The sequence below is a fragment of the Oreochromis aureus genome, linkage group 3, assembly GCF_013358895.1.
Source record: "Oreochromis aureus strain Israel breed Guangdong linkage group 3, ZZ_aureus, whole genome shotgun sequence".
In the NCBI taxonomy this organism is placed as follows: domain Eukaryota; kingdom Metazoa; phylum Chordata; class Actinopteri; order Cichliformes; family Cichlidae; genus Oreochromis; species Oreochromis aureus.
In genome coordinates this window covers 34,010,947-34,024,067 of record NC_052944.1, presented here as the reverse complement: position 1 = coordinate 34,024,067, position 13,121 = coordinate 34,010,947, and the positions used below count along the sequence as shown (strand labels likewise).

Here is a 13,121-nt window from a genome sequence, read left to right as displayed (position 1 = left end):
TCGTCTGCATGTTGCTGAGACTGAGCTGATGATGAAGCTGTGATGGGTTTATAAGATAAGATGAGATAAGATAAGATAAGATAACCTTTATTAGTCCCACATGTGGGAAATTTGTTTTGTCACAGCAGGAAGTGGACAGTGCAAAAGTTATGAAGCAAAAATTAGAATAAAATAAAATAAGAATAAATACAGTACACAACTGTACAGAATAGAATAAAATAAAATACTATATACAGTAGAATAAAATAGAATAGAATATACAATAAGATAAAAATAGAATACAAATGCTATATACAACTGAGTAAAAAAAAAATGGCACGTTTGGTTCTGGAGAAGAGTTTTACTGTCGGTGCAGGTGAAATGATCAGAGGTTACAGCCTCTGGTTAAAGTGGAGGCAGCGATCAGGACGGCTGAGCAGCAGAGGTCTCGAGGGTCCTAAAGTGTAAAAGCATCAGTGTTAGTAACACAAAGATCCCACACAATGGGTTCATCCACACAACACTAACATCTAAATCCATGGCAGGAACTCTTCCAGTGTCCTGAAAAATCTGCGATGCTGAGATTAAAATCTGTCTGCTCATCTTAATGCAATATTTACTAAAGTCTGGTAGAAGTTGTACTTGTTGTTCCTAGAGTATTTAAAAGTAGAATGGGAGGCAGAGCCTTCAGTTTTCAGGCCCCTCTTCTGTGGAACCAACTTCCAGTTTGGATTCGGGAGACAGACACTATCTCTACTTTCAAGATTAGGCTTAAAACTTTCCTTTTGCTAAAGCATATAGTTAGGGCTGGACCAGGTGACCCTGAATCCTCCCTTAGTTATGCTGCAATAGACGTAGGCTGCCGGGATTCCCATGATGCATTGAGTTTTTCCTTCCAGTCACCTTTCTCACTCACTATGTGCTAATAGACCTCTCTGCATCGAATCATATCTGTTATTAATCTCTGTCTCTCTTCCACAGCATGTCTTTCATCCTGTTTTCCTTCTTTCACCCCAACCGGTCGCAGCAGATGGCCGCCCCTCCCTGAGCCTGGTTCTGCCGGAGGTTTCTTCCTGTTAAAGGAGTTTTTCCTTCCCACTGTCGCCAAAGTGCTTGCTCATAGGGGGTCATATGATTGTTGGGTTTCTCTGTATTTATTATTGTGCTATCTACTGTACAATATAAAGCGCCTTGAGGCGACTTTTGTTGTGATTTGGCGCTATATAAATAAAATTGAATTGAATTGAATTGAATTGAAGTTTTACTGATTTCCAGTCACTTAGAAGACGTGTGGATAGGTGGTGGGTTGTAGAGCAGACTGAAAGCTTTAAGTTCATCCTCTGATTAAAAACTCAGACCCACAGATACAGGAAGTATAACCCTGGTGTAAGACAGGAAACAGCAACACGGCAGCCATCTTTTTTTCCTCCCATGATGACCAGTGTCCCAGCAGCAGCTGGGGTTTGTTAGATCCTGTTCGATCCAGAGGAAACAGGCTAAAAGAGTCGATCGGGGATCATGGTTTTATTATGTACTCGTTATGATGAAGTTCTGGTTGTGTGTTAGAGACAGAACCTGCAGATTCCTCCGCTCTGCCTCCTCCTCTGCAGGAATCAGCCTCTTGGCTGGTTTTATTCACCAATGTGAATAAAATCATCAAACTAATCCAAGTTCATTGTGAAATGCCTGAAAATGGAGGAATAAATCTGTCAGTTACCGTATAAAGTTTGAGTTTGTCAGTGTTTTACATGGAGACGGTTGTCAGATGTTGAATGTTTAGCGTGAATGTTCCACATCTGGAGAAACCTTCAAGATTAAAGCCAGTGAAAAGTGAAGAGTTTCTGCAGCAGCCGCACTTCCTGCAAATCTGTTCTTTCAAAATAAAGTGAAAAGTCTAAAATTATATTCACGACAGGTTCAAAGGTGGTCACATGGTTTTAGTGGAATCCCGACATGGGCGCGTCTGAGTGATTTTGATTCAGATTCGTGCAGCGTGGAGCAGTAAACACTTGTTTTTGTTCATCTGGACTCATGAAAGATTCCAGTTAGCACATTTCCAGCCAATGAAACGTAACTACAGATGAAGACAAACACATTTAAACTGCCTGACTCTCGAGTGTGGCTGCATGCTCCCATTTTCACTCTGTTTTAGTTTTCAGTTTAGAGGAACGCTGCAAACTCACAAAAACTTCTTTCTTGTGAGGTTTTGTTGGCAGACTGATAAAAGCAGCAGCAGCTGGTGTTTGATGAGGCAGACGTGTGTTTGCTGTTCTGTAATAATCAGCTTGTTACCATCACATAATGAACTCGTGACCAATGAGGCCGTCCTTGTGCGGTTCTCTGGCACCAGCGCTGATTCTGACTGTGACCTTCACCTCTGCAGGGTCGCCTCTGCTCGTGGCTGAGCTCGTGTTTGTCAGGCTGACAAAATAAAAGCTTCTTCATTTCTCAGGCTGAAGAGGAGTCTGCTCTTCTTCACCAACAGGAAGTGAAACATTTCTCACTGATTCTGAAATCTTCACTTGTCTCACAAATTCACAGTAACACACACACGATTGTGTTTTCATATCCTTGTGGGGACATCTATTTGACATCATGCTTTCCTCAGCCTTTCACTCTAACCATTAAGATTGAATGCCTAACCCTGACCTGACTGTCCCGGACACTAAAACCACATCCTGAGTCTCAAAAATGTCTTCAAACTTGTGGGGACGGGCATTTTGGTCCCCACAAAGACATGTAAACACGCACACAGGTATTAATGACCTCACAGGTTCATGTTTGGGGTTTTAGCATCTTTGTGTGTCGGTCAGATTTAATTCACTCTTGTTTTGAGGTTTTGTGCCTTTTTGTTTCATTCTTTGTGCGTTTATTTTCTCTTTAAGCCTTTCAGGACTCATGCTGTTGGCTTTTTCCTGCTGTGTTATTGGTATTTTTAATTTCTAAACTTCTTCTAAAAGAAGGACGATGGAACATTGATGTGAAAATAAACATGATCATTTAATGTTTTTGTCAATCATTAAATCCTGGTCTTTTATTTTGGTGCTGCATTGTTCACAGAAACACATATTTTCCTCTTTCTTCCTGTTTGTGTGTTTTACCTGTTTAGCGCTGCTGAGCAGGAAAACCCAGACGAACAAAAACCTCTTTTAAGTAAATGTTTGAGTCACTTTGGGTCTGAACTGTAAAAAACTGCAGACTGAAACAGATTTGAAGGCATCACAGGAACAGCCTCACATTCAAAACATGAAAGAGAGGACTTTTATTTTGAAACACTCAGGAAATGACAGAGGAAAGTTTTTAATTAAAACAAATTATTATTTTATGCATTCTAAGTTCATACAACCACCGAAACTGTGATGATCCTCACATCAGCTTTACTGTGTGAGGTCACATAGAAAATCATTATTGTTACTATTATTATTATTATTATTATTATTATTATTATTATTATCATTATTATGATTATTAGAGACTTGCAGAGAGGTGGAAACATTTTGATTTTCATAAATTTAACAGACTAAAAACCTACAAACATGTTTGGTGCTGAAGAAAAATGGAAACTATCAGAACATCAGAATAAAAAAGCTCAAACTGAAACCTGTGGGGAGGTCTGAGTGAGACACAGCAGAGCCCCACGGTGAGTGTCTGTCTGTGTCTGTGGAACAACAACGTTTGGATCACTTGCAGTCGCAGAGCAGCGCGGCGCCTCGCAGCGCTCGGGCGGCTGCACGCTCCTCAGCTGCAGGGAGAAGATGAAGTTCGGGTCGGTGCGTAGAGGCTTCTTGTAGACGGGACACGAGTACAGGCTGACCGCCCCCCCGCCGCCAGGGGGACGCTTACTGTCGGCCATGTTGGCTGAGCTGACGGCGAAGACGTGGACCACAGGGAGGGGGGTGAAGAGGACCTGAGGGGCGGAGACAAACTTATTATTACTGAGCAAAAACAAAAATACTTTGATTTCATTTAGTTCCTAAATTTTAGTTTAGATTTAGTTTCTAAATCAATTATTAATTCATAATTTTTCATTAGATTAATCTTTTAAAAATCTTAAAATGTTTTTTGTGTTAATTTACAAAACAAATACAGAAACAGTAAAACGTTGGACTTTGTTTGAACATTGAAGTTTTTTTAAAGCTTCAGTTTATTATTTTAATCTAAGTAAAAAAAAAAAAATTTTTAAAAAAAAGACAAACTAACTTTGGGCGGAGCCTCAGCAAGTTTGGCGCCACGTCTGTCCCATCCCGCTCCATCCAGAAAGAGGCCATAGATAAAGACTCCACCCACATCTTCAGGGGGCGGAGCTGAGACATCCTCCCTCATCATCTTGGTGACATCGTTGCTAAGGGTGACCGTGTCCAAGGCCCAGCCCCTGGACAGGTTGGAGCGTGTCGTCTCCTGGCGCATGGCGGTCAGGAAACCCTGAAGACACAAAAAACATTCGGAAAGAAAACTGAAGAATTCCAAAACTCCAGATTTCCGGAACAATGAACCAACCTGCGGGTTGAAGAAGCCGGTGAGCCAGAACTGGTTGGGCCGCCCGGCACTGATCCACGCGCTGAGCTGCTGGTTCCTCTCCAGCAGCTCGCTGAACCAGAAGCCGAGCGTGGCCGATGGCCAGCTGAGCCTCAGCCACAGGCGCAGGATCCGAGCATCGAACATGCTGTTGAGGGCGTCGCGCAGGTCTTCAGACATGATGATGGTCCCTGCAACTGCGGAAACGCGAGTCAGATCGAGCGTCAGTGAACGTGTGTGTGTGTGTGTGTGTGTAAAACTGACCATCGATGGCCAGTCTGAGGTCAGTGAGCGTGCTCCGTACGCTGCTGATGACACGCTGCATTTGGTCCAACTCCTGTCGGAGGAAGATGTTCATTGGCTGAAGAGGACCCATCTTCTGGAGTTGACCTTTGACCTATGAAACACACAGAGACGTCATGTTTCTCCAGAGGACTCATGAACGTGTTTGTTGGTTCAGAGATGCTCTGCCAGATTCTGCTGATGATTTAAGTCCCAGCCATCAACACAGCCAGAGTTGATAGATTTCAACTCTTCCAGAGCATCGAGTCAATCCAGATCCAACTAATCTGATCAGACCTGTCAGGAAAAATAATGAAGAATATTCTGAGATTGTTAATGTAAGGAAGAATAATATTAACAAAGTATTTCAGGCACAACATCCAAGAACAAAGTGATCTTCAGTCTCTTGAGTATCTGAAAGTTATCTCACCTGAACAAATGACACCAGCAGTCTGATAATATCCACAGCTGTATGTTCCAAATCCAAGATGTTGACACTAAGTTAGAGAACTTTCATTTCCTGAACAGGTCACATTATCAAGCCAAATCTGTCCACCTACTGCCCCAAAGTAAGCTGAATGAGGAGCCTGTAGTGCCGTCCCACAGTTTAACTGTCTGCAAACCACCTCTGCATCATTTAAGTCCCAGCCATCATCACAGACTGTTCCCCAGGTGTTGCCGTAATAGATTTCAACTCTTCCAGAGCACTGAGTTGATCCAGACCCAAATAATCGGACTGGATCTGTCAGGCATTAGAAGTTATTTAGATTTCAATTCCTCTTTGCACTTGAAAACCCCCAAACACTTTTATAAATTTATAAAGCACTTTTTAAAAAACAACAGCAGGGCTGAACAAATGCTGTGAAAACATTTAATGTATGACACACAAGACCAGGCTGACCAGCAATGACATGAGTATCTAAAAAGTTTGTCACCTGAAGAGATCACACCAGCATCCTGACCATGTCCACAGTTGTTTGTTCCAAATCCACTGTGTTTACACTTAATTAAAGAACCTTCATTTCCTGAACAGGCCACATTATCAAGCCAAATCTGCCCAGTTCCTGCACCAAAGTAAGCTGATCGAGGAGCCTCTAGTGCCGTCCCACAGTTTAACTGTCTGCATGTTATTGTAATAGATTTCTACTCTGCCAGAGCGTCGAGTCGATCCAGACCCAGCTAATCTGGTGGCTGAAAACAAAACACAGAGAAGCTACGTTATGCATACAACACACAGGATTTGTAATCTTCATCAGTAGTTGCCCACATATAGCAGAATTATAAAAAGTTATTTTTCACTGTAACAACCACAAACATGTTCATTGAATCATATTTCATAACCTTAAATGCAAATATAAATTGCGAATTTTTAAATCATATGCACAAGTTTTGTAAACAAGTTATTTGCAGCCATTTACCTTTTACTCTTTTTTTTATAACCATTTCAAACTATTTACAGAACAATCAGCTGTTCTGCATTCAATATGATGCCACACAAATTATTTGTGCCACTCCACAAAAAAAAATAAAATAATTTCTGTCCACTATAAAGGAGAACGTCACAGCCTGATACCTGCAGGTCTGACAGCAGCAGGTGTATCACTCCTTTTTCTACCTGGAGACAGCAGTCGCCTCATTGTTCTGACACACAACACAAAACTATCCACAACACTACACACTAACTACACAAGACAACACATTAACTACACACCCCAAACACGCTAAACGTCACAAATCTCTCACATCTCAAAACTCACTCTCTCTCTTTTTCTGCTCTCTCTCTTTTTCTGCTCTCTCTCTCTCTCTCTCGCCGTCAGTCCTAAAACTTCCCCCTCTTCCTAAACAACCAAATGTCATGTTGCTATATCATTTTTGATTGGTCGACATGGTACATTTTTCCACCAACATGAACGGGCTGTTTTTTGTTTAGTTTTTCTATTTTTTGGTCATAAGCAGAGAGTGCTTGCTAGCACTGTCCTTAAACAGTAAACATGACGAAACTAAACACGCGTATATATTGTTTATCATGACTCTGGTTTTACAAGGCCCATCAACACAATTTACCATGACTACTTTATTCTTCCTCAGTCAAACAGCAGCACTCATGCGATTGTTTTGCCCCCAAGCTCCAGGTGTTGTGCCAAAAGTGATCGTCGGGCAGAAAGTGATTGCCGTCCGCGGGAGCGCGCAGCTGCTTAAAGTTGTAGCGCCCAGATTACTTACAGCTACTTCCGTGCAACTGATATAAGATGCGGTAAGCTGAACACAGCTTCAACCGTCTGTTTGTTGAAAAATGGTAACGCGACCGCACCGCATTTTCTTCTTAGTAACGGTAACGGCATTGCAACGATAGAAATAGTAATTAGTTAGATTACTCGTTACTGAAAAAAGTAACGTTACTTGTAACGCTGTTATTCCCATCACTGCAGATTATTAATACTTGTTGCTAATCCAATTCCAGCAAAGATCCTGTAAAATGTAAATGAAAATGCAATTTAACAATGCCTGTATTCTTAGGTCCTTAAGGCAGTGCTTCATTAGAAGCAGGGATCATTCGTTCATGGAAAACACTTCACGATGTCGGAAATATTTGAACTCTGAACAGGGTTTTCCATCCACAAATGTGAGTTAAAGCTGCATGAATCAGAGACGAATCCACACTTCAATTCAATTTAATGCAATGTTAGGGCCAAATCACACCACTCATGCCCTTTTTATATTGTAGGATAAAGACCTGACAATAATACAGAGACAACCCCAACAATCAGACAACCCTTTATAAGCAAGCAATTGGTGACAGTGTGAAAGAAAAACTCCTTTTTAAAAGGAAATAAACCTCTGGCAGAACCAAGCTCAGGCAGGGTGACCGGTTGGGGTGAGGGGAGACTCATTTATGCATGAGTACTGTCTTTTCCAGGGAACAAAGTGGACCCAGGACTAATGAGCAGCTAGAATCTGATATCATACAAGAATGGGAAAACATTCCTCTCACAAACATCCACCAACTGCTCTCTTCAGTTTCCAGACATGTAGTGACTACTGTTAAAAGTAGAGGTAATACTACAGAGTGGTAAAAATGGCCCTGTCCCAACTTCTTGGAGACATGTTACTGCCATCAAATTCAAAATGAGCGTATGTTTTTCTTAAAATGGTACGTTTTCTACATTCTATTGGAAATACAATTTGGATGTATTCGATTTACAAATCATTTATTTCTTTTATCATAAAATTAAAAAGTAATTTTATTGATATTTTTTATTTAAAAGTAACATTTTAAAAATAGCCTTAAAAACTAAGTCGGAAAGAAAAAGAGTTTAATTCTGACTCACAAAGCCTTTCAGCTTCTAAATCTGAATTATGACAGATGATTCAAAGTGGACTTAAAACACTACATGTATAGAGGCTAATTTACGCCATTGAGCCCTGCCCCCAAAAACTGACATGGGTGTAGTTTGGTCTGTGAACCTGCATTTATGATGTAACTGTTTTTTTTTTTTTGTCAGAAAACCAAGGATGTCGTGTCTACTTTCACTCTCTTATTTTCCTGCACCTGCTCTTCTTCCACGGCACCTGTCTGCTGTGGCGTGCCTCAAGGATCTGTGCTGGGCCCTATTCTTTTCTCACTGTATAGCTCCCTCTAGGCACAATCTTTGAGAAATACAATATCGCTTTTCACTGTTACGCTGACATACAGATCTACTTTGAACTTGCTGATCATCCTCCTCTGTCTCTGCACTGCTTTCAAAAGTGCATTTGTGAGGTTAAAGAATGGCTCTTAGGAAACTCTCTTATCTTAAATGATAAGAAAACTGAAATTGTGGTATTTGATAGCAATATTCCTCATGGACAACTTCGTGATGCCTTTGGTTCCCTTGCCAGCTCCCTCTCTGACACTGTTAGCAATTTGGGCATGTTGCTGGATAGCTCTTTTAAATTTGATAAACAAGTGTCTGCTGTAGTTAGATCTACTTTCTACCAACTGTGTCTCATTTCTAAGGCTAGGCATTATGTTCTGCATAAGGACCTGGAAAAGCTTGCTCACGTCTTTGTGACCTGTAGGCTGGATTACTGCAACTCCCTTTATTTCTGTCTTCATTCTGCCCTTCTTCACAGACTGCAAACTGTTCAAAATGCTGTGCCACGCCTTCTGACCGGAACTGGGAGGTTTGCCTCTATTACCCCTGGTTTAGCTGACCTGAACTACCCATTAAATACTGCATCCAATTTAAAATACTGCTGCTTACTTTTAAAATGATCAACGACACAGCCCTGACCTACCTTATCAAACTCCTTAGATCGTACATTCCCGCTCGAGCACTCAGATCATCTACTCAGTTACTCCTGGTGCAGCCAAGATCTCGGCTGAAGTCTAGAGGCGACTGTGCGTTTGCCTTGGCTGCACCAGATTTATGGTATAACCTTCCTATTGCTATCCATGCGTCTGATTCTGTCCAATCATTTAAATCACGGTTAAAAACCTATTTATTTAACCTTGCCTTTCCTCCTCGTTAATGCCTGTATCTGATCCCTACACTATTTTACCTGTTATACATATCTTTTATGGCTTTTAACATGTTTTACTTGATATGCATTTTATGCTATTCCTGTGTATTAGTGACACTGACCTGGTATACTTGGTACTTTGTTATGGTCCTATAATATTTAATAATTTTAATATTTATAATATTTATGTCTTATTTTCTGTCTTTATGTGAAGCACTTTGGTACACCGTTGGTTTTAAATGTGCTCTATAAATAAAGTTGTATTGTATTGTATTAATTGCATGTTTAAATGCAAATCTGGAGAGAACTAAGAAAACGTAACCTGTGTGTGTGTGTGTGTGTGTGTGTGTGTGTGTGTGTGTGTGAGAGAGAGAGAAACATAAAAGGAGGAGAGAAAAGTGTTCTTCTTTTCCAAGTAGTACAGAAATTTAAATAAGCAATGCGAGGCACAAATGAGGGCAGTGCTATCTAGTACCTTTAAAATAGCTTTTTTTTACATATAGCTTGTATATAAAGGGTCTTGAGCCAACTGTTGTTGGGATTTAGCGCTATATGACTAAAATAGAATTGAGTTGAACAGAATCTACTTATTGTGTAGCTCAGAGGAAACAAACAGGGTTGAAATCAAACTTGAAACTTGAAGTTGTTAAATTGTTCTTGGATACTTACCAGCCTGCTGTGAATGACCATCTGCAAAGTGGAACATAAAATAAATATGTTAAACCAGGGACTGGTTTGCACCAGGAAGCGTGTTTCAAAGAAAACGGAAATATGTGAAAGTTCAAATTGGATCTGCTCTCTCATTATTTATGTCTGGGAACTTTCACAATTGCTGATGTGAACATTTTGGGAAAAGTTCAGATTACAGTGATGTGGAATTTGTCAACAAATTTTGGTTTCTCACTAACCAAACAGCAAGGGAAACAAATCTAAACATTTAGTGAAAAAGGAGTTTCATGATTTACACCACCTGACATGTAGTAGCTAAAACATGTGGTGCTATAATGACCAGTTTCAACATTATAACAATATTATATATGCAGTGAACATTAGTAACCATTTAGAAAGTTTTATAAACACCAAGGACAACTTTACAATACAGCTTTGTTCACTGGTCAACAAACCTGTTATTAACCAGTTTAGTAGATATTGTTAAAGGTAAATTAAAACGTCCTCGTTATTGTTACTCTTGATTAATATAGTGTTATTGAATTCAGCACTGCCAGTCACAAGGTCATTACTTTCTATTTGTCAGCATAAAAACACTATCACTTGTTTTGTTTTTTTTAAAGTAATATTTATTCCTTTTTTACCTTGGCTTTTAAATCAGAATTAGTTTATACTACTTTTATTTGTCTTATTTCTTACTTACCTTACTTATCTTACTTATCTTAAAAGTACAGCACCTTGGTCAATAGTTGTTTTTTTAAATGTGCTACATAAATAAATTTGACTTTGACTACATAAAAGGTCATTTAAAAGAAAATTAATGCATTGTAATAATAATGTATTCTTTGACCTGGTGGATTTAAAAAAACGTTCCTTCTTTGATCCATTTTGACTCACATTCCCATGTTGTGTCAATCTACAAACAGGTTAACAAGTTGGCTCATTTAGAGTATCTAAAGAACACATTTTTATCTGCAATATTCTTTAATTAAATTAAAATAATTAAATAAAAATCAAACTTCTTTCTCACCTTTGCATAAAAGAATAGTTATCACAGAGAAACAGGAGACAAACAGTTGGAGAGCCATTTCTAGCCACACCTGTTTTAATTTGACTTATTAAATACAGATAACCATATGCTGAGCTCCACCCACAGGCTGATGTGTCTTAAATGGCCTTCCCATCACTGAACAATGAATGAACATAGATATGAAACAATATACCAAATCAAAGAACGTACCGGTCTTTGAGGACACTGACTTTTTAAATAAAAGCTGTCCATCAGGTAAAAAGCATCATTACTCTTATTGATTATTGATTAATTTAATGACCCAAAAAGGGAAACTATGTGATTGGCTGTGTGTGGACATTGACAGTGGACATTGGAAATTGACACAGTGGCGTGCGGTGAATTTTCCCAGTACACAAGCAAACACAGCTGAAAATAAATGGTGGAAGCATTTTCAAACCATTCCCTTAAGAAAAGAAACAATAAAACACTACGAAAACACAGCACGCATAAAACTATTATTGGACAAATGTGCATAAAATATTAACAGCAAACATCAGCTGAATTAAAAGAGTTGAACATTGTGTAACATGGTTAACTGTCAGTATCTACGGGGGATTCAAATATAAATGAAAAATGTAGGTGAAGTGTTGGCAGAGCACAATAACATACACCGTGCAATGTGTCTCCCTGCAGCTATGTAAATATGTAAATATGCTAACAGTAAAGGGCAAATCACATTTTAAAACACATTCCATTTCCACCTATTACAAGGTTAATGTATAAGGGTTCATGGTTAATCACACAGTCATATCATGTGGTAAGTAAAATAATTAAAATTTACTTGCTCATTTGGAAATCAGGCCAACCCTCTCATGACTGCTGGGTGGTCTGAGCTGCATAGTGTAATGGAAAGACTACACACCTTTGTCGCAAGTTCGATTCCCACCCGGTATCCAATAAGGGTCCTGGCTAGACCCCCCCATGCTAAAAGCCAAGCCCTGGAATGGCGTGGCTACGTCTGCAGCTTGGACACAAGCATTTCACTACATGTTGTACACTGTATGATTGAGTATGTGACAATAAAGTTTGGTTGTTGCTGTTGAGTTTGAATTCTTGTTTATCATTAGTCACTCCTTTTGTTTAATCTACAGATTAGATTGTGATTTATTCTGTAGCATCAATTCTTATTATAATTTGTTACTAGTTACCAGTTGTGTTTATAGAGTTTAATTAGTTTTATCAGTGCCCCCCCTTTCTCTTTGTGTTTTCCTGGCTCTTTTGGGTTATTTCCATCTGTTCATAGACTTTGTTATTTTGCTTTGTGTAACTTGGCAACAGTCAAAAGCCTCTAAATATTCCACACAGTCTTTAAACCCTGCATATAGCGACAAATCGAGACATTCTTCAGAGGTGTATTTATATATCATGTACCTCATTATTTTGCATCACTACTAGCAATAAAGTACCTTATAAAGTGGTGTGTGTATAACTAAATATCAAATATGAGTTTTGCTGAATGCTTGTCTGGAAGTTTTTAACAGCTGATTTTTAGTAACCCCCCAAGTTAAGCTAACAATGCTTAGAATTAATTCTTTACTGCGTTCCAGTTTATTTCACTCTGCCTCTGAACTGTCTTGCAAGTACACACCTCACTGGACTCATAACTGAGCATCGAGTCGTGTTAAACAAACACATCTCCTTGTTCTTAAAGAGTGCTTACCTTTAGCGACCATCATCCTTCGGTGCTGAGTCACGTCCTCTAACAGTTTGCATATTTTTCTCCTTTGTCTTTTACTCTCAACAGCAACATCCTGATTAAATTTCCCAATGCAAATCTCTCTGTGCCGTTCTGTGCAATGTAATTCTTAAGATTCTGCTACTTCTCAGTGTCAAGCTGACCTTACTGAATGGAAGACTTCATATTGTCTTACTCCGTCTCCATATAATCCTCCACATGTAAAACATGTTGCTGTACCATTTTTGTTTTATGACACAATATTCTCACATATATAACTTGTTTATATAAATACCAGTAACAAAAACATACAGACTGCTGTCATACAGAAATACAGAGCTGTGTTTCATGATGAAGGTGAATGTTTTACTCTGGAAATTATAACAAAGGAGATGAAAGAAGACGCCGGAGACGTGTGAACTTGTT

General features: G+C 39.3%; 1 pseudogene; it reads right to left on the bottom strand.

Moving 5' to 3' along the window:
* Positions 1-3,523: 3,523 nt before the first annotated feature.
* Positions 3,524-4,958, bottom strand: LOC120436031 (annotated as a pseudogene).
* Positions 4,959-13,121: the final 8,163 nt, after the last annotated feature.